Source organism: Tachysurus vachellii, chromosome 18 (assembly GCF_030014155.1).
Source record: "Tachysurus vachellii isolate PV-2020 chromosome 18, HZAU_Pvac_v1, whole genome shotgun sequence".
Classification (NCBI taxonomy): domain Eukaryota; kingdom Metazoa; phylum Chordata; class Actinopteri; order Siluriformes; family Bagridae; genus Tachysurus; species Tachysurus vachellii.
The window spans coordinates 8,497,366-8,521,174 of NC_083477.1; the positions used below are offsets into that span (position 1 = coordinate 8,497,366).

A 23,809-nucleotide genomic window follows, 5' to 3' on the forward strand; every position below is an offset into this window, starting at 1 on the left:
TTCAAAGATGGTAGTAATACTATTAAACAAAATTCAGCTGCTTTCAACATGTCTAGCTTAGATCATCTCTCTAATCTTAATCATATCTCTCTTTCAGCATTAAGGTGCATCATCCATCTGTAAAACCTTTTTTCTAAGAGACTCAACATCTTTTTAAGAAATTAGTCCCACTTTACATTATCTCTAATACCTGTTTCATTACACACACATTATAAATACAGCTAAATTGCAAATGTTGATGCATGTACTGTTAGAAGTAATACACCTAATAAATATCACATAATGTTTAGGGTTGTGTACATACGCAAATGAGTCTTGGCAGCTGTAACAGGATACTGACCTTCAAGTAATTATCTAAACTTGTAAAATACAGTGAAGGTAATTGCATTTATATCAACTGCTGTTTTTCCAGGATAATGATTTTTCTGTTTGTCACAGAATGCGTCTATATATTTATGTTACGAGTGCACTGTTATTTTTGTCGAGTTACATGAATACTGCACAGAAATAATATCATTTCTGTGCTACAATAAAATATAAGTGGACAGTTTCAGCAGTTTCTGTTTAGTACCTTCAGAATTAGAAAGAAAATGAAATAAAAAAAGATGAATGTAACTACTGTTACTTTGTTTCTTATGAGTTACTATATGTGATATCATGTTAAAACCCATCAAGACCCATAAATATCAAGTGTGTACTTAACAATTAATGATACCTCATTATACTTGAAGTAACTCAAGTATTCATCGAGTATTTATGTAAAAGTATATACATTATCAGTAGCCACATTATACACTACATGGTCAAATGTTCATAGGCATCTGACCATAAAACCTATACAGTATGTGGCTCTTTTCAAATCACTTGCCATAAAATAGGGGGCAAACAATTTCATAGGATGTTTTTTTATATTCTGTTCATGTATTTGATCCATTGTCACTGGAATATGACAATGCTGCTGTGCACAAGGAGAGGTCCATGAAGACAGACAATCAGCTATATAGTGTATTATATTGTGTAAGTTACATGTGGCTATAGTGATATTAGTGGCACAAACCCAGAAGCAGTGAATTAAGACCACATACTTTTGTTTTTCGGATTGAAGTCTGATAGTTGTAGTGTGTTGTTGTTGTAGGCTTCTGCCTTATTGAGATGCTTTTCCGCATAGCATGGCTGCAAAGAATGGTTATTTAAGTTATCTTGCAGTTATAAATTCAAGTTATATTGAGAGCTTTCCTGTCAGCTCAAACCAGACTGACCATTCTCCACTGACCTACAGTATCTCAACAAAAGTGTTTCCAGCAACAATAATACCACTCGTTGGATGTTTTTGTTTGTTTGATTGATTTCTCTATATCCTTGTAATCTATGGAGATGTGTATGGAAATCCCAGGAGCTCATCAGGTTCTAAAAAACTCAAACCAGCCTATCTGGCAATAACAACATCTTTAATAGAGCATATACAGTGTAATAGGATGGCATTTCCTCCAGACCGTGGTGCAACACAACAATACAGTAACACAGAGCTTCATCAAGTGCAAAACCTAATTAACTAACTACACAGATGATAAATACACAAAATGGAAGAAAAATGCAAACTAATGAAGGGTGAAAGCAGTGAAAAAACTACCAGAATTATACATATATTTTTAATAAAAAAATTCTATACCTAAGCTTAAATCTAGGCCATAAACCTCTGGTAAAGAAATGGGAGAAAATCCCTCCACTGTCACTCATATGAGGATGAAGTTTCCCTTCGAGTCTGGTTCCTCTCAAGGTTTCTTCCTTCCATTCAAGGGAGTTTTTCCTTGCCACTGCTGCCTGAATCACCTCTGACTTGTTCATTAGGGATAAATACATACATATTTAAACATATCTAATATTAATCATGAATTTTGTAATCTATTAATCTTTATATCATTCTTTATATTAACCTTTTGTTCTATGTATATATTCTGTAAAGCCATCAATGTCAATTGTAATAGCACTATACAAATAAACTTGAATTGAATTGAATTGAATTGAATTGAATTGAATTGAATTGAATTGAATTGAATTGAGAAAAAGAAAAAAAAAAAAAATGTCATGCCATCTTTTTGTTTGTTGAATCTTTGTGGTACTGACCACATTCCCAGGTTTTCCTAGATATGCATTCATATAATTTTGGCTTGATAATTCATAACGATAATGAATATTAAGCAATTATGTGAAGATAATGAATGTATAAACTGCTTAAAATACATATGCATATATTTTTTTTTTTACATTCTCACTACTTAAATACTTGGGATTCATCAGAATGCTTCTATGACATGCAGAACATCAAAAGAAAGTCATGCATTCTTAGCATGCTAATAGCTGACATCATTAACACTGTAATAACTGGAAATGCTGGATTTTAATTCACCAAAAAAATCTCCAAAATGGAAAGAAAAAGGCTTCGTGCAATTATTGTACTGTCAAGGCCACCATTTTAATGCAGATTAACCTGCAATATACTATCCAACAGCTTTATAACACACACACACACACACACACACAAAGCATTCTGGAGAGTACCTCCTGTTATATACTAACAAATTAATTTCATAGCTGCTCATCACTGTGATGAAGTTAAGAAAGAGAGAGGGGTTGAGGGGGGACAAGCTGTGCACAGCCGGGAGGGAGAAAAATATAACATTTTCCAGGTGATGAATTTTTCCAATTTCCCAGAGACAAGTACATAAACTCGTTCAATTAGGAGAGGAATCTGGAAATGAGTGAGTGCGGACAGCCAAACGGCCCCAGTCCTGATGGCTAATTTTATTGAGTGGAAAATTGAATCAAATTGCTTCATTGAAACAATCAGCCTGTACTCCTCCACAACAAACCTACACACATACTCTCTCACACATATGCACAAACATTCGCTTTCTGTCTGTTCCTTCAACACACACACTTTCAACATTTGGCCAGCTTCTAGGATTTCTGGCATTCCACCCTCTCCAAACCAAGTCAGCACAAGCTGCCCAGTCATTTTCTGTGTTTTCACACATCACAGTCTCAATTCTGTCTCTCCTCAAGGTCGGCTAGAGCACACAAAATTCAGACAATGGTGGATAATGTGACACAAAGAAAGCAAAAGCCGGTGCCTTCCCCAGCTTTTGGAGTTAAGCAATTCAGATCTAAGCCAGTAAATCACTCACTGAGGGAAGCTGGTTCAATGCCTCCCCCATGATGGGCATTAGAGAGTCCCTCTGTTCCCACCAACTGTAAACGAACCATCTGGCTCATAGTGCCAAGAGTAAAAAGAAACGGCCACCTAATCTCTCAGCAGCTCTCAAACAGAGGAGAGCAGAAATGTACAGATAAAATGGCTAATGACCAATTTGCTTTATATGTCTATAATAGCTCAACTATCACATATAACACAAATGAGGCTTCTGTTTAGAAACAATGAAAGATTATGTCAACATTTGTGTAACAGGACCAGAAATTATGGGAGATTTGAATACAGCAGTTACTGTAATCGGCTGTTACGAGCACTGTATACTGTAACATTGATCTTTAATTCAAGATTCTGATTTCACAGATATTTTTATAAATACAAGACAAATCAATGGTATAAATAAATATAATCATTCTAATAATCTATGATGCTTATAAATAAAATAAAAATAACCAGTGAATTTTGTTATAGTACTTTTTTTAATGTGGGAGAGACCTCAGAGGTAAAACTGTTTCTTTCAGTTTTCCAGCACAAGAAATGGGGCTTTGTGGTTTCTAAGGTTTAAAGAAAAAGAGAAAATTTGGAGCAGGTGCTGCTACAATGTAATTGAAAATAAGAATGAACTTGTTTCACAGCTGTTCAATATTAGATGTGACCATCGACAAATAAAATTATGATGTGTCATTCTTTTAATGAATATCATTGACAAATCACTGTCTTATATGAGGAATGAGATTTTGGGTTATGCGGTGTTACGGAAATAATCAACTATAATGTGGTAATTCCCCTCTCATCCACTCTGTATCTGGCCACATCACACCATTTCATCATTGATTATTTTCCTACAGCCACGCGCCCCATGGTGATCTTTTTCTTAATCAAACACAACTCTATTGTAGACTCTATTGTAGGTTACAGGAAATTCCCGTTCTTGTATACTAGAGTTTTTGCTGAGTTGCCGCTTAAAGGGAAGAAATCTTTTCAGATTTGACGATCACTAAACTGTCTTCTACCATCTCTGTCAACTACTTTTGCAGAAGCTGTTCATTGGTAAGTACCTCTCTGAAATACTCTCTAGTGGCATTTCATATAATGTGGCAATTTAATGTTTAATAACAAAATGAAACAGCTAATCTAATCTACAGGCAGAGATGAAATGAAAATGTATCCCCTCATGAAAATTTATTCTCATTGGCATGTATTAAAGGAAATACGCCATAAAATTAAATATTTAACACACATTAAGTTTATTTCAATCACAAACCTCAAGGTGAAATAAATGAAATGTGTAGGGGACTGTCTAGGAATGAGAGCTTTGTATACTTCAGTTCTAGGCCTTTTTTTTTTTACAAGCTTTACAGTTTAATGCATTACTTCAATACCATGAAAGATTAATACTATATTATTATTAACACTTTTCTTGTCTTTTATTACATGTAAGAAACAGATTTAAAATATTGCTCACTCACCTTCTTACTGACTTTAACAACTGATTCGGAGTCAGTAAAATGTGCTTTTATCATGACAGAAACTGCATAAGTGGTTCAGACCACCAGTTAAGTGTAATTTCTACCAAACTCCAAACCTCCTCTGTGTCACACCATTATGTGCTGGCTTTGCGGATGGCCTCAGTGAAGCATTAGCAGAAATCAATGCAGTGCTATGAAATAGAGCACTCCACTCATGTTTACTTCACACTAGTGCACCTCTTAATCCAGGCCTAATTAGTGACAAATCGATACAACAATTCCCAAGGGCCATAAACTAGGTGAGTGACAGATACAGGCCCCTGTATGACACACCAACATGACATCACTTATGATTAACAGAACAGCATTTATAAGTTATGGCGATTCCCAGACCTGACTGCTCACAAATTAAACACCAAGGGCATTACTGCTGCAAATGCCACCACTCTTATAACCATCTGATATTGATTTAGGTCTTTCTTGAGAGAAGGTAAAACTTAGGCAGTCTTATTCTACCTTTCTTCAAGAACTTGTTTATGAAATTTGTCCAGAATAATCATTCAGAATATTATATATATATATATATATATATATATATATATATATATATATATATATATATATATATATATATATATATATAATATAACTTTCTCTTTACATTATAGAAACTTTTTTGTTTGTTTATCAGGATATCATGTTAAGCTCATGCAATTGCACACATATGACTACGAGTGTGTTTATGTATAACTGTTTTACAATGGACATTGTCACAAATTTGATTTACAGTTTTTTTAAAATATATTCCTAATAAGCAATCCAGTGGTGATGGTGGCAAGGATGTGAGGATATTAGGAACTAATATTGAGAGGAACTAGAATTAATAGAGAACTTAATCTGAATGACACCAGATAGTATGATTATTAATAATTTCCTTTCTATATCTGTGTGCTATAGGGTCAGAATTGGTCAACTATGTAACCAGGAAAATCTTTTTACTTTTAACATGAAATCTATATGCTGAAGATCAGCTACTGTGTTTATATATATATATCTCAATATTAGTTCCTAATATCTTCACATCCTTGCCACCATCACCACTGGATTGCTTATTAGGAATATATTTTAAAAAAACTGTAAATCAAATTTGTGACAATGTCCATTGTAAAACAGTTATACATAAACACACTCGTAGTCATATGTGTGCAATTGCATGAGCTTAACATGATATCCTGATAAACAAACAAAAAAGTTTCTATAATGTAAAGAGAAAGTACACAAAGCTGAGGAGAACTATAATAAATGGCAATAAAATCAGTTGTGCAGCAGAGTGCAGTAGTTCAAGTTTATCTTAATTATACCCATTAGAATCCATCTAATGCAATGCCATTTTCTCCTGGTTCAAATTAGTTTGTGAATCTCCTCAGTTTAAACATGTACTAATATTTTTAAAGGTGTTCTTGGACCGATCAAACACTATTTTGGATTGGTCCCATGTGGGCAGTGTACAATGTTCCACATGGAAATGTGGCACCAGAAATAATACACCACCCATTCTGATATGCAACATTTGAAGAGGGTCAATATTGACATGGTTTGTGTATTTTGGTACGATGGATCTCGACACTGTACTAGTGTTTAGGGTGAAGTTCAGTTGTGGATAAATGAAATAACTGACTGGTCTCAGGCACAGTTTAAAAATACAACATTGCAGGGTCTGAACCAATCGACCAGGTATGTAAAAATCTTATGCATTATTCATTATGCATAATTTCTCTATAATCTTTTTTTTAAGTCAGGTGGCTATTTAGCATCAGACTTAATCAGTTCCTAAAAAAATATCAACTGTAATAGATGTGATTAATACTCATCAGTGTAATCTATTGCTATCAAATATCATGCTAACTAAACTTTAAGAGATTAGGAACAGAACTTCTATTAGTTAGCCTTACCTAAATGTTCCCATGCTCATCTGTTCCCATGTTACACTCATGACATTGCAACAATAGCTGCGGTACATAAATACAATGTACAGTTTTCTGCAAAACACTTAGACACCCTGAATTTTTTAAAGTTCACATTTTATTTTAGATGTTTATTTATTTGAAAACTTACTATTTTATGCCTTACTAAGTCATTAGTCTTACTAAGTAGATTTCCAAACATTACTTTTGCCTATTAAAAATTAAATGTTCTAGAAAGTCTATATTTGATTGTAAATAAACAGAGTAGTGTTATATAATGGACCAATTTTTAGGCAAAAAAAAGACAAGTGTGATAGTCAAAGGCTCCAAATGATCTGTGAGAGGTTCTACAAGAGGCTTGGAAAAACATACCAGTTAATGTTCTCATAAAAACTGTACAAAGTGTACCTGGGACTCTGGATTGAGACCAAAGGATTGTAACAACAAACAGGAAATTTTAGTGCTTTTTATAACAGCTTTTTTTGTACAAACATTTCATTACACTTGATGGTATATTTGGTTTACAGCATTTTGCCTAAACTAATGATCTAAATGTCCCCATTGTGTACACACTGTGGATCTTTCCTGTGTTGGAAAATGTCAACTTGAAGCTTTACCTGCTCCAAAGTTCTGATGTCCAATTTGTGATGCTGGAGACTCCTTCCATATAAGCGCCTAAACATTAAGAGCTTGAAGAGGAAATATTCTCTGAGCCATGCTGATATAGAAAATAAATAAATACCTTATCTCCAAACAGAAGTTGTGCTGTGCTATTAGGCTAATTGTGCTAATATAAAGACTATTTTATACTATTTTACTATTATATAAACATTATGTAAACATATCAGCTTATTTATTTATATTATAGCATATTCTTATCACTTATTATTATTGAATTTTAAATGAATTGAATTAATTACTTTCCTCTGAAACTCTGTGACTAAGGTATTAAAATCAAACAATTGAGAATACTTCTATATGAGTTCTTCAGGAATTAATAGAATTCTATAGAATTCATATTTTATATTAATTCTTTTGATTGTTTTTTATTTTATTAATTTATTAATTATTTTATTCTATAGATTCAGTAGAATTAATCTATACCACCATTCCTTCACTGAATCTCTAAAAACTATTAATTTGATCCTGACTTTTATTAACAAGTATAATGTTGAAAAAAGTTTACATTTTTTTTTTTTTTTATATTTTAGAAAAAAATATTAGCAATTATAAAAAAGTGGATAAGAATTAATGTAGGTTACCAAGATAAGCCCCTCGCCGTGCTTGAGCTGAACTGCTTTGTCCTCAGCTAGCCAGCAGGGTAGCAGTTGACCACAGGCTATACAATTAAACAGAAATAGGATGCTAATGTGCTCATGCACATGCCTAATGATTCAGTTCAGCAAGTGGCCTACTAAAAGAAAAGTGGCCAAGTACATATAAGTAGTTTCAATGGCCAGGGATGGAGAAGGATTCTAATTAGCCTCAAAAGTCCTTTTTTATATATGTGATCTGACATTTTTGTACTTCTCATTTTTCTGTTGTTTAGTTTTTAAATGTACTTTTAAAATGTTTGTTTAGTTTTGGTGTTTTTGTATGAGTATCCATGAGGAATCAGCTTTTTGTATTCAAAGGAAGCAGAAGCACTCCTTGGACAGACAGGAAGTTAAGGGCAGCCGGAGACACATACACACACACACACACACACACACACACACACACACCAAAATGACCAAAAGTGTGTACAGATGGCCCTTTAAGTCTCTTTAATTATACACGTTTTATATTAGATGTTTAATTATTTTAAACTTTGCCTTACTAAGTAATTAGTCTTACTAAGTAGATTTGTAAACATTACTTTTGCCTATTAAAAATGAAATGTTCTAGAAAAATTAATATTTGATTGTAAGTTCACAAAGTATTATATAATGGACCACTTTTTAGGAAAATAGAAAAAGACAGAATGAAGGCAGTAAGGATTTAAATGCAAAAACAGGAGCAAGTGTGATAGTCAAGTTTGGCAAGATTCAACACAACGCACAAAAACTGCCCTGTTGTTTTCTTCAGTCACTCCATCCATCACTGTTCTACATACAAACAGATTGCTCTGATGGAAAGAAAAGACATTGGGCAAGAATTTTGCATCTACAGAAAAACCCCCAGGGTGCTGCGGCACTTTAGTCTTCTTTCCCTGTTACTCCCATCCAGTTCCTCTCCACTCCTGCGTTCCTTCAATGCCTGACATGGGGTCTGTGCCAGGGGTCATCCTTCACGTCATCAGGTCACTTCCCACACAGCCTTCCAGGTTGCTTTCTGTTTCCCAGATGAATATTTCCTGAGCAACTGGGCATGCTCAGTACAGACTGGCCCTGAATCCCTGCTGTTATTCTCCAGCTCTCACCTGTGGCTGTCTGACGGGGGGCTCTGGCCATTCCAAGATCATAAATCTGACACGGATGTTGTTTTTGGTTCTCGTCACTGTAGCGTGTGAACCGACTATTCAGCCAATGGCCTCGGCCATCCTCAGAGATTGTGCTGGTTTGTTATTTGAAGGACAGGGAGGGCAAGCAGCAGGGAGGCTTCAACAGCTCTACACTTCCGGTTCTCACCTTGAGCACAGTCCATCTGTAGAGAATATGTGCATTCCTGGGGTTTCTAAAAAAGTGCACACCCAAGCTGCTATCTGTGTCTTTTACTTTTCTTTTTCTCTCTACTTCTCCTCACTATTTACTGTTCAGTTTTTTTTTACATTTTGCTTGCTTCCAAATAACACTAGTTCCTGAATGACTCTTAGCCTAGACTCTAATGCACTTGCATCCACCAGAACGACTCCCTTTAGGATTCAGCATCATTAGACAAAACAAATCTTACAGTTACATACTCAAGCAGCTTGTGAAGCTTATGCTTCCTTTTGGCTGCCATATATATGAAGTTCTGCAGCCAGCAGCTCTATTCCAAAGAGTCTTGATTAACTTTGTCTGGCTCCAAGCACACTTAGAAATGGCTCCTGCAACCTCAGCCGCATAATGCAACAATAAACTGTCTATCCTACCCATATTCTACACATGCACACTCAAACAAATTCCCCTTAAGATGCACCACTTCGGATCTTGAGGCAGCAGAATCGATGAGGTGCACTCTGTCCATAGTTTCCTGTTTACTGCGGGAGTCATTAATAGAGGGCTGGGAGGCACTGTATGGACCAAATATTGGGGATTGTCTATACCTCTTTATCTTTTTCTTTTTGACTCGACAGTCTGGGCCATTCAAGCAGAGTGTCTGCTTCCTCGACATTAGGAAGCATGCAGACAAGACTTTACAGTTGAAGAATGCATTCTTGCGACACTACCAGGCCAGGAAGAGGCACCCAGGGGAGTGTAAGTTTATTTAAAGTCTAATGGTTGAAGATGTAACCCTTTTTACCTGTACACTGAGAAATCAACTTATCAGAGGTTTTCAATCAGTATAAACAAAGACATTATTTTATTGCTGCAAGTCTGATATAAAATGAGTCAGGACACTGTTGACTTTCAGTGTGAGATGTTTTTACCTCTGCTCGATAACCTTACTCAGAATTGTAGTGGTTGATTTACACCTTCTATATTAGATGCTTATGAAAAAACACTTGGTGCATTTCACAGAGCAGAAATAGGTTTGATATCACCATTTATTTCAAAGATTAATTATTTCAGCATTTGTGTGAATAAAAAAAATAATTAAAAATAAAAATGATCAACAAACAAAAAAAGTTAACCTAGCCCCTAATAGGCTAGGTAAAAATAGAAATAGTTAAGAAATTACAAATTCCTAAAGTCCCGAGCGTCTATTTTTATATTAACCACCACTGTGGAGTGTTACAGTGTGACATGACAAAAATATTCAATGCTAAATTTGTGCAAAACAAGTTGAACAATTCCAGATTTAACTTTCAAACTATTTTTCATCTGCTTCTTAAGGAAGTGTACTTAAAAACATATCAATTATAAAACCTATTTGTCGTTAAACTTAGGCATCAGTATGTTGTGTGAAGTAAAGAATTATACATTACACCATTTACTGAATTTACAGCTTTTCATTTCTAACAGCAGACCACAAATGTGTTTTCTTTTTTCAATAAAATAGGACTCCTGACATCGTTCAAGCACACTGTCTGAGCAATAAGTCATCAACTTACTTTTGACAGTTGTGGAAGCGCTTGGGGCCAACTCACTAAACTTCTGCTGCTGTTATGGTTTTTCTTCCATGGACCCACAGACCACCACCTAGCATTCACCTTCCTGTCTAATTATAATCTTTTGTTTTACTTCCATTTAGTTTTGAGTTTTGCGCTCTGTTTTATTCCCTCATCCTCTGCCAGTTGCACACAAACACACACGCATATTTGGATTCAGACAAAAAGCAATGCCAAATCCAATCCAAATATTTATAGAAGTTGGCAGCATGGACCATCCAAGGCATGCACACATAGAGTAGAGAATCAGACAGTGTAAATATGCTCTAGCTAATATAAATATAAATCTGCTAGCCTATTTCTAAATTGTTATCAAGGCTACATAAAACATTGCCTTCTCCAAATATAGAAAGGCTACTGATAATAACAGAAATTGAGAAATATTTATATTCAGTTTGTCAGCAGCAATCCACACAGCACAGGATCTCAAAAACTAAAACAATGATCCCACAAAAATGATCCCATGTGGCATAAATGGTTCATATTTAATGGTTGACATTAGTTCATAAAAATGTACAAATTAATAGATCTATAAAAATAAAAGCAAGAAAAAAACAGCCTTTTCTATAAGAATAATAATAATAATAATAATAATAATAATAATAATAATAATAATAATAATAATAATAATAGTATGTAAAAATGCTACCTACCAAATTATTATGTATGTAGCAAATAAAAGCAAAATCAACTAAGCTGAGTGCACCATATTTATAAATTATTTACATTTACCATTTATAAAAATCGTTAAAGGCAACTAAGCAGATAATAGCTAAATAGTGTGTTTAAAATGAGCTTGGCTGTCAGTCACCATAAGGGTGACATCAGCCATAGGCTTTAAGTTTACTTTATTTCTGAGGTCTGCAGGTTTGGAGGGTTCGACAAAAACATGTAAAATCTCAGCAGATGATGAGATCTGTTTTTTTTTTTTTTTTTTTTTCGTTTTGTTTTGTTTTGGGGTTTTTTATTCCGCAGCAGTGTGTCCACCCCAACCCTGACCAGGACAAACCATATACATGTATTAATGTTGTTTTCTAAACACATGATATACATTAACTCCCAAAGAATATGTACCTTTTGGATGAAGACATAAATTATGTTTACATATAAAAATATGTAAGTAAAAATAGGCAGTGAAGATGACATAAAAATGTCCTTTCATCTTTACTGCATTAGGCCACACTATGCTCAAACATATCAGGGGTCCTGTTGCAAGCCAGGGTTTACAAGGTTTACAGGGTTTACAGGGTTTGTCCAGTGAATTTTTAATATTATGAACACATTCATCTACACATTCATGTTGAAAGCAGGTTAAAAGTGAACATAAAACACAATAGTTCAGTGTGATCATGTATTTTTGTGCAAGAATAAAGTCTGAACATTAAGCAATCACCTGTGAGGGCTTTCATGTTTAAATGTTGACATGACATTTAGACATCTCATCACATTCCTATCTCAACATTTACTTTCATAGTTAACTTCTTAGTGAAGACTTGTGCTCAGCACCCACAGCATGATGAAGAACAAAACTGGAATCTCTGATATGTAATCTTTACTCTGCTTCAACTTACAGAAGCTGTCAGTATGTCCAGACTTACAGTCTTCTTTTGTAACCATATACCTTGTCTTATTTAGTTTTGCTGTAGTTAATGAATAATAAGCTGAGACTTTATGGAGGTTATGATACTTAAGATTATCCTTAAGTTATTTAATGATACTGTAATAGACTCAGAATCATAACTTCTATGCTAAACAAAAAAGAAAGAAAAGGGTTTGTTTTTTTTTATTGTTAATGGAACACTAACAATTAATAAATTCCACAGACAATCTAATTACAAACCTATTTTTACTATTTAAATTTTAGGCAGCCCTGCGATGGGTTGGCACTCTGTCCAGGGTGTATCCTGCCTTGATGCCCGATGACGCCTGAGATAGGCACAGGCTCCCCGTGACCCGAATTAGTTCGGATAAGCGGTAGAAAATGAGTGAGTGAGTGAGTGAGAATTTTAGGCAAATGTGTATAACTGTGTAATATGTGTAACTGTATTTTACTGTTCATTTGGATCCACATAGTTTTTTATCCACCCATCAAGCACATTTGCAATTAAAAAATGTCATTATATTCAAGATATTAATTACATTCAACATATAAATTCTAGTATTTATCAGTAATTTATAGGACTAATTGTGTTTTTGTTATTAAGGTTTATATTAAACATAAAACAAGATCGCAAAACAGGCTAATAACTAGGACAACTCATTTGTATCGTGGTGAATCGTGGTGAGTTCTATTACTGTGACAAAATTAAAAAAATTATAAATAAAAAAAATTTAAAAGACAGAACTATCATTATTAAATATTCCTTTTTTCATTCATCTGTTCTCCAAAATTAATTCCACATGTTGCTTACTAACCACTACTTTCCTTCTATTACACTCATTTTATTTGAGCCATATGCCTCTTGTTTTCCCTAAATGCCCTCATGCTCTTCACATATTCTACCTTTATATTCTCTCTTCATATTCTCTAACACACAGATGTGCTCTCTCTCTCTCTCTCTCTCTCTCTCTCTCTCTCTCTCTCTCTCTCTCTCTCTCTCTCTCTCTCTCTATCTGTCTGTCTGTCCCTGTCTCTTTCCTTCACTCACTCGCACTGCACTGGAGTTGACAATAATGATGAGCTATGTGTAGTCAGGCTGGAGATGAGAGATGCATTAATCTGTCTGCAGTCACAGACTTTACATTAGATTTTGTTTAAGACTCTGCCATTGTTCTACACTGTACTTGCCTAGAAAGTATACTGAAATATTATTACCTCAATTAAAGGTTTTTAATAAAAGATAAGAGAGTAATCATTCTCACTTTCTTCTCCTCATTGTAGTTAGTTTATTAATATATTACTTATTCTTTGTTCATTTTCCATATTTGCACATATTTTTATCTGATCCAGACACCTATCCCAAGAATGCTGGGAGTGAAGTGGAAATACACACAGCATGGGATGCCAGTCAATTGGATGGAGAGAGGAAACTACAGAACTTGGAGGAAACAAACAGGAAAAGCTTGCAAGGCAGTATCCCAGGCTCAGGATTGACATGGTGAACTGCAACTATAGTAAACTGAAGGCATAGCTTCCCACATTCTGTCTTCATGCCCCCACTTGCTTGTTGTGGTTTTTGAAAGATGTGGCTACCAGGATGACATGCACCTCTCCAGAACTAAGTGCATATGTAAAGCTTGAACAGCCTGGGTAAAGCTGATGTGTGCAGAAGCAGCAGCAACACAAAAGCCATTGTTCACATATACATCTCTTTTCCTGATGTACATGTAGAGAATTGGTCATGAAAAGTGACTCTCTAAACCTGGCCATCACAAGAACCTACACGATTTCATGCACAGCAATGTTCAAACTTTCTGCAGGTGCCATGATTGGTGTTATCTAAAAATTTGACCTTAGATTCAGAAGTATTTACTTATAGTAGACTTTTTTAACAGGCCTTTTATCAAGGATAAATGCTTTAAAATTCAAACACTAATCATAAAGAGGAAACAGGAAAAACACCAGGTTTCCGGAACTGTCTTGCACAGTATGTGATTTGAGACTCAGCCATTTGTTTGGTCTGTTTACATTGTTCCAGTATTTATTTCAGTATTGTACCATGCGGTTAATTTCTGAATGTGTGTACAAACAACAGACCAAACAGACTACAGGATGGATACATGTGTACAGGATGGATACATAATGCTAAATATCTAAAGAGCATCTGAAACTTGTGTTTTCATGCATCCAGTTTGTCCAACATGTTTCAGTGTTTTAGAATAGATTCCTGGATTTCCATAGACTTGCAACCATTTAGTGGGTTTATGTGTTTAGTTTGCACTGTTTTAAAATTCTGAGATATAAAACGCTTTATTTTCATCTTGATAAAAATGTGTGTGCGCTTGTAGGCAATGTCCTGTTGTCACTACAGCAGTGTGTGTGTAGCCTAAAGGCGATGTGTTCTCGTGTAATGGGATCGGTGTTCGAGACTGAGGCAGTATTAACGGGGATAATTGAGTTGCTCATTCAAGTGCAACAGAGCTCTGTAAAGATACACGCAGTCAGACTGGTGAAGCTGCCTCTGTCTCTTCCTTTCTTTTTCTGTCTTTTCCCTTTATATGTCTGTCTTTTCTATCTCTCATTGAGCTTTGAGTCTTTCTTAGTACCCTGCACTAAATGTATAACGTGAGGTAATGTAATATTGCATAAGGCCATAAAATAAAAGGTGTACATTTGTAGCAAAATGTTGAGAACGTGGAGGAAGTGTTCAGTTTCTATTTTTTTCTTCTTTTCTATCAGTTTTCCTCTCTCCAGATTGCAATGTTCTCTCGACTCACAGTGTAGGCTACATTCTTCTCTATGGGGAGAGATTTATGGCAGAAGGCTTCTCTCTCAAAAGCAGCACATTGTCCCTCTGCACACCATGGTTTGAGTGCGTGTCTGTGTGTAGGAGAGAGAGAGAGAGAGAGAGAGAGAGAGAGAGAGAGAGAGAGAGTGTGCATGCGCAAGAAAGAGTTTGAATACAATTCTGACTGCAACAGCTTGTGCATATATACATTCCATCTAGCAATGAGTGTGTGTGTGTGCACACTCACACATGCAAACAAACAGGGGTGTCGAGCAAATAAGCATGTGTGTGTTGCGCTCGCAGGGCGAGGCGGGTGGCTCACGCACTCAGCTGCGACCTGCTCACTCTCTCATTTTCAATCTCAGCCCAATTAATTTAGCAGAATTAATCTCTCGCTGTGCACAGACGCTCCTGACACACACGCACACGCACACACACATATAGGCGCGCACACACATCTCATCCACACAGCGTGTGGCACAGTGAAACATGAAATAGTGTCTCATGCCACCATCCATCTGGCATCTTTACACACACATACACACACACACACACAAACCTCCCTCCTCTCTGACATTTGGAGATGGGGAGTGAATGGGTGGGGGGGATGATTTCCTCTGCTAATGAAGAACTCGCTGTGTTCATGCAGGCAGCAAAATGATGGCCGCATTTGAAGGAGTTTCTCTGTTTCATGGCCCTTTCCACTTCAATACTTACACTGCAAAAAAAAATCTTTAACGTTCCATTTTAACCCCAAAATAATATTTTGAACATTAGTGTTTTTAAAAATGTATTCAGGACCATAACATCTAGTATATAACAGCTAGATATGACTAATGTGACACAGATGAGTTGGATATTAAACTATATAGTGTGAAAACTGTGTGTACAGAATACTTCATGCTGCAGTGCAATATTTATTTAGAATTTGATGGGGAAAAGTATTACAGAAACAGAAAATAACACCAAGAGTTTATACAGTTTCATATGATGTCATTATGATAAACAATACATAGTTTCATATTAATTACATTTTCTGAATTGTTATACATTTATTCTAACTGAATGATGGAGGTAATAATGTATATTGTATATCATGTATATCATACAGAAAGCAATTACACAGCATGCCTCAAACATTATTTATGTTTCTGACACATTTCTCACATTTCCTGAATAACAGAAGAATAATAGATTTTGTATTTTAGGATAAAAATAAAATATTATATTTAAAAAGTGATTTTTAAAGAACTACCAATCTTTCATTTTTAATCTTTTTCTGGTATCCCTTTTCCAGCATCGCTCAATCATAATTTCACCTTTTGTTTGGTGGGCTTTGGGCCGAGGTTGTCCAGGCAACTGGTGGCTTGACGACCGGGCATGACTAGTTGCCATGGATGGCAGGTGCCGTGATGGCCAGGTTGGCATAGTTTCCAGTAGAATGGGCAAAAGAATGCCAGCTGTCCACACCCCACACACACATGCACGCACACACACACACACACACATTTATACATGTACACAAATACGCACACACTCCCTGTTCCAAGCCACTTGCCTCACATGTAAGTGTACACAGATGTGTATCCAAGAATACTGATTTTCAGCAGATGAACCATAATGTATGTTATACACACATTAAGCATATGTAGTATGCACATTAAGCATACAGTTGGCCTCAAATAATCAAATATGAATGCACAAATTGCTGAGAAAGTGCAGAGTGTGTTGATCAGGACCCACAGTCTTGATTCCAGATGTCAGAGATTCTGTTTGAATCCCCTGCAGTTTCACTACGGGAGCTGATTTATTCTCAGGAACCTAAAGCAGATGGAACATGCTCGACTATGCAGAGTCAGGGCTGTTATATGATTCCCAGAAGAAAACGGCAAACTTCCATTAGAAATGCCCTCTGTCCTCTATTAAAAAAGGAAAGGAGTAGTGATTTGATTGTAAAGTGTGCTATTTCATGGAAATCAAGATTATAAATGTCCAGATACCCCACTCTAATTTTACAACAGGTCATTATGAGGCTCCACCAAAATGCTGTGTTTGACAATATTGTCACAGTATTCACAAAACTCACAAATGTGAGTGATCAATCACACATTATATATCATTCAACACACATAGGTAGATCAGCACATGCATAGCTTGTAGATTACTTTTTTCTCAGATTAAGTCCCTGCCCCTGCATCCTATTCTAGCTTTATATCTTGCTCTCTTATGCCAAGCTTTTCATTTTAGATAATACCATTTTCAACCGGTGCACTATATTTCATGCAGTCAGCATCCCCATAGCACTAAAAAGCACATCAAATCATCTTAAATCTCTTTTTGCATAAACATCCATAATCTGGTGTGTTTCCAGTTGCAGAGTGTAACCATACGAGGATATAACCAGTATATAAGTATCGAGTCCACCTGGGAGTCCTGAGACACTTTGCCGCTGAATTTCTCTCATGGGAGCCCTGGAATGTGCAAAGTCTGGCCATTTGGGAGTGGGCAGTGCTTTTTTAGAACGCATAAATTACAACACTGTCATTGCACACCGGATAGGCTCAGCATAAACTAGTGATCATGGAGGACTTCAGGCATTGGGATGGAAAGGGGCCTCACAAACAGCCCTGCTTACTGTCGACTGTGGAACCTACCACAGGTCATTTAGACACTGCGGAGGAGTCATCTGTTTCTTGTGCTTGGAGTTTGTTTGCATATCTTAGAGAACCATAAGTCTTCACTATACTCATTTCTGCCCGACATATCCGAAGGCAAACAGCACTGCTGAAACAATATGCATACACAAATCCCTGTCCTATTCATCCATTTGCCCTTTAGTAGTAGCACATTTTTTTTAAAAGTGTCTCATATTTAATAGGTAGGGTTGCAGTACATATGTTGCACATTAGATTTTAATGTTCATAGTAACTCCTGCAAAAAAATATGAGCATCTATTTCTTAAATAAAAATAAAATTAAGGTTTAAGACTAGGGTTACGGTTGTCGTTTCGAGCGACTTCATTTATATGCAGCAGAATGACATTCAAACATGTTCACTTTTGCTCATGAGAATTAAAACTGAGTAGATCATACTCATAGATCAGACTCGTAGATGTAGTACCTGCAAGTCTTACTTTCAGTGTACAATTTAAACAACTTAGCAGTGTTTTGTTTTGCTTTAAAGTATAGTTGAGTATTAAAAAAGCATACATGCATACTACACATTGTACACGGATGGCTTAAATACAGTCCATTAATTCTAAACGTATAGTATTATCCATTATACAATGCAATAAATAAAAACAAACACTATTATTTCTTCTGAAAAATGTATTTAAGTCACATAACATACAATAATCTTCATAAATATAATGTTTTATCAATTATTTTACGATGCACACCTTACATGAAAACCACAATTTAATAATTATTACACTTAGATGAAAAACAGTTTAACTTAATTAAAGAACACATGAAAATTAATCAATTACACAACTGTCTATGAATAATATTGTAATAAAATGTAATTGTATACTATATTACTATGCTCTCCTACATATGCAGGTATATATTCAGATGTAATTACATAACCTTTCCTCTGTTTACATAACCTTTGTTATGAGTCTTGTCCTACCACACCAAACAGTAGAACAGAGTAGAATTGATGGCAATCAATACATATCTCAACAGTGCAATCTTCCAGACACAGATTAGACTTAGTTTCCACTGAATTACAGTGTCAGTGAGCTTTCGTGATACTGATGGTACTTATCAATACAGGAGGTATTAGACTATCTCTAAAATATCTGTCTCTGGAAAGTCATTATCACCTCGATCAGCCACTGCTGACATCTAGAGACCAAAAAGTGGTACTCTCTTTCCACACTTCTTTACTCAGCACACTTTCTACTGCTGATTATTATACTATTTATCATTATTTTAAAGTGCATATACATATATATATATATATATATATATATATATATATATATATATATATATATATATATATATATATATATATATACATATATATACATATATATACATATATAAAAGCAGGCTTCTGGTCATAGAGTTAACTGTCACTGTGTAATGTCTATGTCTAAAATGGGTCAAACTTGAACCATGGCACCCCTGAATATACTATAGGACAGAGTTTATATAGAAGAAAAGACCCAAGTAGGATGTTTTTAGGGCCAATAAAACAAAGGTTTTCTACTTGAGAGACTAACATAACCCTGAATCACACCAGTAGTTCTTGAGATCTTGGAATTAGCTATTAAAGCCTTGGGATATTTTCCACATAATGCTGACTGGCTCATTTTTGTAGTCTGAGCACGAGTTCTCTGAAACCTTTCTTGAACAATGAATGATTAACCAAGTCAGATTAAAAAAAAATCAATTGAAGTCATGAAACCTGGCAGAAATTAATAAGCTTATATTAGTTGTCTTTTGTTGGTATATGATGTTTGCAGAAATGTAGCTATGGGAGGTCAGAAACATTTGCCATTAGACTTTCTTTAGAAACTTCAGTCACCGCTTGTTGACCTGCCTAAGTATGTGTTAATCTGCAACAGATTCCATCTAAAACCGTGTTATCATTCTGATTTATCCGCTAAATTCTCGACATAGCCAGTAAGCCACATTGAAAGAGTCTATTTCTTAAGCTTGGCCCAGACAGATAGGATTTCCCAGCACCAAACCAGAAACCAGCTTACCCTTAACATATACTAAACACCCCAATATGTTGGATTCCCTTTGTGTAATTCTTTTTTAGAGGTGACACCAACATTCAAAGCTTGACTTAATGATCACAACATCAACATCAAGCTGCAGAATGGCCACTGTGTACTTTACTCGCTGAGTCCTTCATCACATCTGTCCTCCTGAACAAAAGGAGGGATGAGAAATGAAAGCCTGAGGGTATGTAGAGACAAGATAAGCCAGGAGATTGGGCAAAGAAATGAAGTGTGGGAGAGGCGGATAGAGCGAGCGGAAGTGAGAGAGAGAGAGAGAGAGAGAGAGAGAGAGAGAGAGAGAGAGAGAGAGAGAAAGAGAAAGAGAGAGAGAGAGAATTCCATCAGCAGGCATGGAACAGCATTACGCAGCGTAGAGAACGTGCTTCATTTTTCCTTCTGACCTCACGATGACCCCAGCCCTGATGGGGTGAAGAGCAGGTGGAGAGAGAGAGAAAGAGAAAGAGAGAAATGCAGGGGTTGTTAGTTAGGCGCTAATAAGGAGTTTCAGGGAAGTGTAGCTGCCTACTGATTATGGATATTGCCATGGCAATGCCACATGGCGTGCCTCTGATGTCATTTGTGTACCAGTATTCAATTTAGCGCACACACTTTTAGTGAACTACAAAGAAGAAAGAAATTTTCTCCAAAATACATCTGTCCTTAATGTTTCTTTAGTGTCTATAAGAGCGCCTCACCTCACTTACTCTTTCTAAACCTTGTTCTCTTTTTGTTCTTGCCTTTTTGTCTCCTTAATATGCTCCTTTCTTTCCTTTATTTCCTCTCACTGTCTCACACTTTCTGTCTCTTTCTTTCTCTCACCCACGCAAACACTCACGCTCTCGCACACAAGGCAGAGGCATTGCACGCCCCAGGGGACTACAGTGTGATTGAGAATGGAGAGTCTGTCATTGCCCTGCCGATGAACTCGTTGCGTACAAGATCCTCCTCCTGCTCTCTTAGACATACACACACAATCACACACAACCTCAGAAAAGCATCATCAGATCATCAGATATGCATCTCATAAAGATGTTGGAGATTTTTGTCACCCAGCAATGTGGTCCACTCCAGAATCACCATTCTATTCTGTATTGGAAAGGCTAGAGTAATTTGTTTGTAATTCCACACTTCACAATTAAGACAACGGTGTAAACTCATGACTCAACATGAATCAGGGCCTTGGCACATTTCTGACCACATTGAAATGCACTCAAATGCATAATTACCATTCAAACTGCACTGTCTAAGTCACACAAAACCTCAAAATGACTTCATCCTTTCTCTCTCTTTCTCTCTTGCATTTTTCGTCTTTGTTCCTCTCTCCCTCTCTTTTTCTCATTCCCCTGGAGAGTGCATTATCGATGGCCCCTTGGAGTTATAATGGTGCTTTAAAGTGGACGTGAGTGCCTGTGACGAGTCGCCCTAATGATGCCTGTTTACGCGACTCGTCCCCATTTGTAATGATTAGAGGCAGGATAAATGAGGCCGCAGGCTCACCTGACAGGCAGTCTGCTGGCCTGGATGCTCTGCCATCCTATAGCGGCTCAGAGGGCACTGTCCAAACCTAACCCTCAAGATGACCGCCAAGTGACCCTGGCTTCCAGTAGGTCAGATCCTGGTCAAATGCACTTCAAATAGATTTCAACAGCCATGCCCAGACTATCATCCACTCAATTTGCTTCTTTAGGATGCTGAGTAACATTGAAGGGCTTGAACACACCCCACGCTGCTGACCGCCAGACAACCTGCCGGATTTCGGGTGAATTTGAGGTCACATTAATATTCATAAACGTGCGACAGAATTTAAATGTTCTAATGTATGGTATGGAAAACAAATGTTATCGGCATCCTGTTAGCAATGATATAGAAATAATAAATCGATGAATCTATGAATGGTAGTTTCTACCTGCATAACATGTTCATGGTTTTAATATTTTAATGCAAAAATTCTGTGATGCCATATAAAAAAAACTTCCATGTTTGTCCTATATGAATGTTTTCAGGGTTCCTGTAAGCCTTTATATGCATTGGGGTTTGCCAAAGCATGCTTGTTCACGCTTAAATCTAAAACAGTTTGTTCTACAAACAGGCATGATAATGTAAAACTGTCAAAATATTTCACAACAATGTAACAAAATGTATTGTAATAGAACATAGTGGTGAAGAGCACATAAATCTGCTCAGTGGCAGGTGGAATCAAATGCTTGTATAATACAGAGATGCCTGCAAGACATCAACTAAATCAGCTTGTGAACACCAAAAATAAGAACATCCTGTGATACAATGGCAATAAATCACATTCAGCATTGCATAAGAGGTCAGAAGTAATAATCAGGGGCAGGCCACTGCTCTTCAATGTTACAAAACACTTTTTAACACTGTGTGTGATGTTGACCAGGAGATGACCCACAGCTGCAGGTAGATTGCTTTTGGGGTTCAATCACATCAGTTCATTTCTGTTAAACACAATATTTCTTGGGTTCGGTGTACAGCGGACTGAATGTATGTCTTAATGTCAGCTACTGGCTGACCTCTGGGTATGGTCCAAAGCAGACTTTTTAATTTCCCACAGTGCTAATTACAACATGTGTAAACCATGTCTGTGCTAAGTGTCTCTCTGTGGATGACCAAAAAATGACCCGAATTGGCCAGAGGTTATTCCAAGGTCAGTCATAGTGAATATGGGGAAATACATTCCCTTGGTGGCTAGCGCTTAAGCTAGCACTTCTCAAAAAAATACAATTTGTGTTAGTGATTACTGCTATTTCTTTGAGTATTTTTACATTTTTAAAATCTGCTTAAAGGATGTGTTTACCAGGCCAGAAAAGGGGGTCATTTTGTTGTTGTTGTTGTTTTGTTTTTTTATGTCTAAGGGCTCTTGGCATAAATGCTTTGCCCTAATACAATAATTTCACATAAGATCACATTTCAAAGGACCTTCAAACCAGAGTTTACACAACAAAGCTGCTTTTTTGATAAGAGATATCCTACCCAAAAAAGGATTTTGTTGCTTTAGGGTCCCAAACTCACACCACTGATGTTGACTGCTATGTGACATGATGTTGACCACAAAGTGACCCGAGACCGCAGACTGACCCCTCCACTGCCGTGTCCTCTGAATGACCTGCAAAGAGGTCACAAAGGGCACTGCCTGAGGTCAGGGCAGGCCTGGACACAAAGAGTCTCTGGTAACTCAGCAGAATAGAACAAGTGGAGAAACATAGGGTGGGAGAGAAAGTGAAAAAGGAAAGGAAGACTGGGGCCAAAGGTCAGTTTCTAGGCTCTTCCTTTCTTCATTATTCCTTTTGCCCACCATGCTTTCTCCTTCTTTTCTGTTCTCTTGTTCTCAAACACCTTTGACTTAGGCGTGAGCTGAGGCAGTAACGGGTTTGACCTGACCGTGAACACAGTCTCAACGAAACTTGTAATACTACCATGTCCTGGGGCAACGGACACAAAAAAGTCTTCAATCTCACAATTTTGCTTGAACTCAAGAGATCAATAGAGAACAGCTAAAGGGTAATAATGACTCATGAAGCAAAACATTATTCTCTAAGCTCACATGAAAGCAAGCAAACTGAACTCATTTTCACCCACTATCCCCTTTTGCTTCAAATAGGTCTGGCCAGAAATCAGAAATCAGACAAGCAAAATCATCATATTTGCATATTTACATTTCTGTTACTCCTGATCCGATTATTCCAATATTATGTCTCTATATGTCTGCAAATAACATTTTGTTCACAGCTACAAACTGAAAATACATTTAATTAAACAAAGATGGAGGCTGATTTATTAAGGGGGATTT

General features: G+C 36.4%; 1 long non-coding RNA gene across 1 annotated transcript; it reads left to right on the plus strand.

The window, feature by feature from the left end:
- The first annotated feature begins 6,251 nt into the window (after positions 1–6,251).
- Positions 6,252–16,114, plus strand: LOC132861240 (uncharacterized). Its single transcript, XR_009649912.1, has 6 exons — positions 6,252–6,411; positions 9,898–10,018; positions 10,764–12,454; positions 12,737–12,857; positions 13,077–13,153; positions 13,823–16,114. It is a non-coding gene; the product is annotated as an uncharacterized LOC132861240 (long non-coding RNA).
- Positions 16,115–23,809: the final 7,695 nt, after the last annotated feature.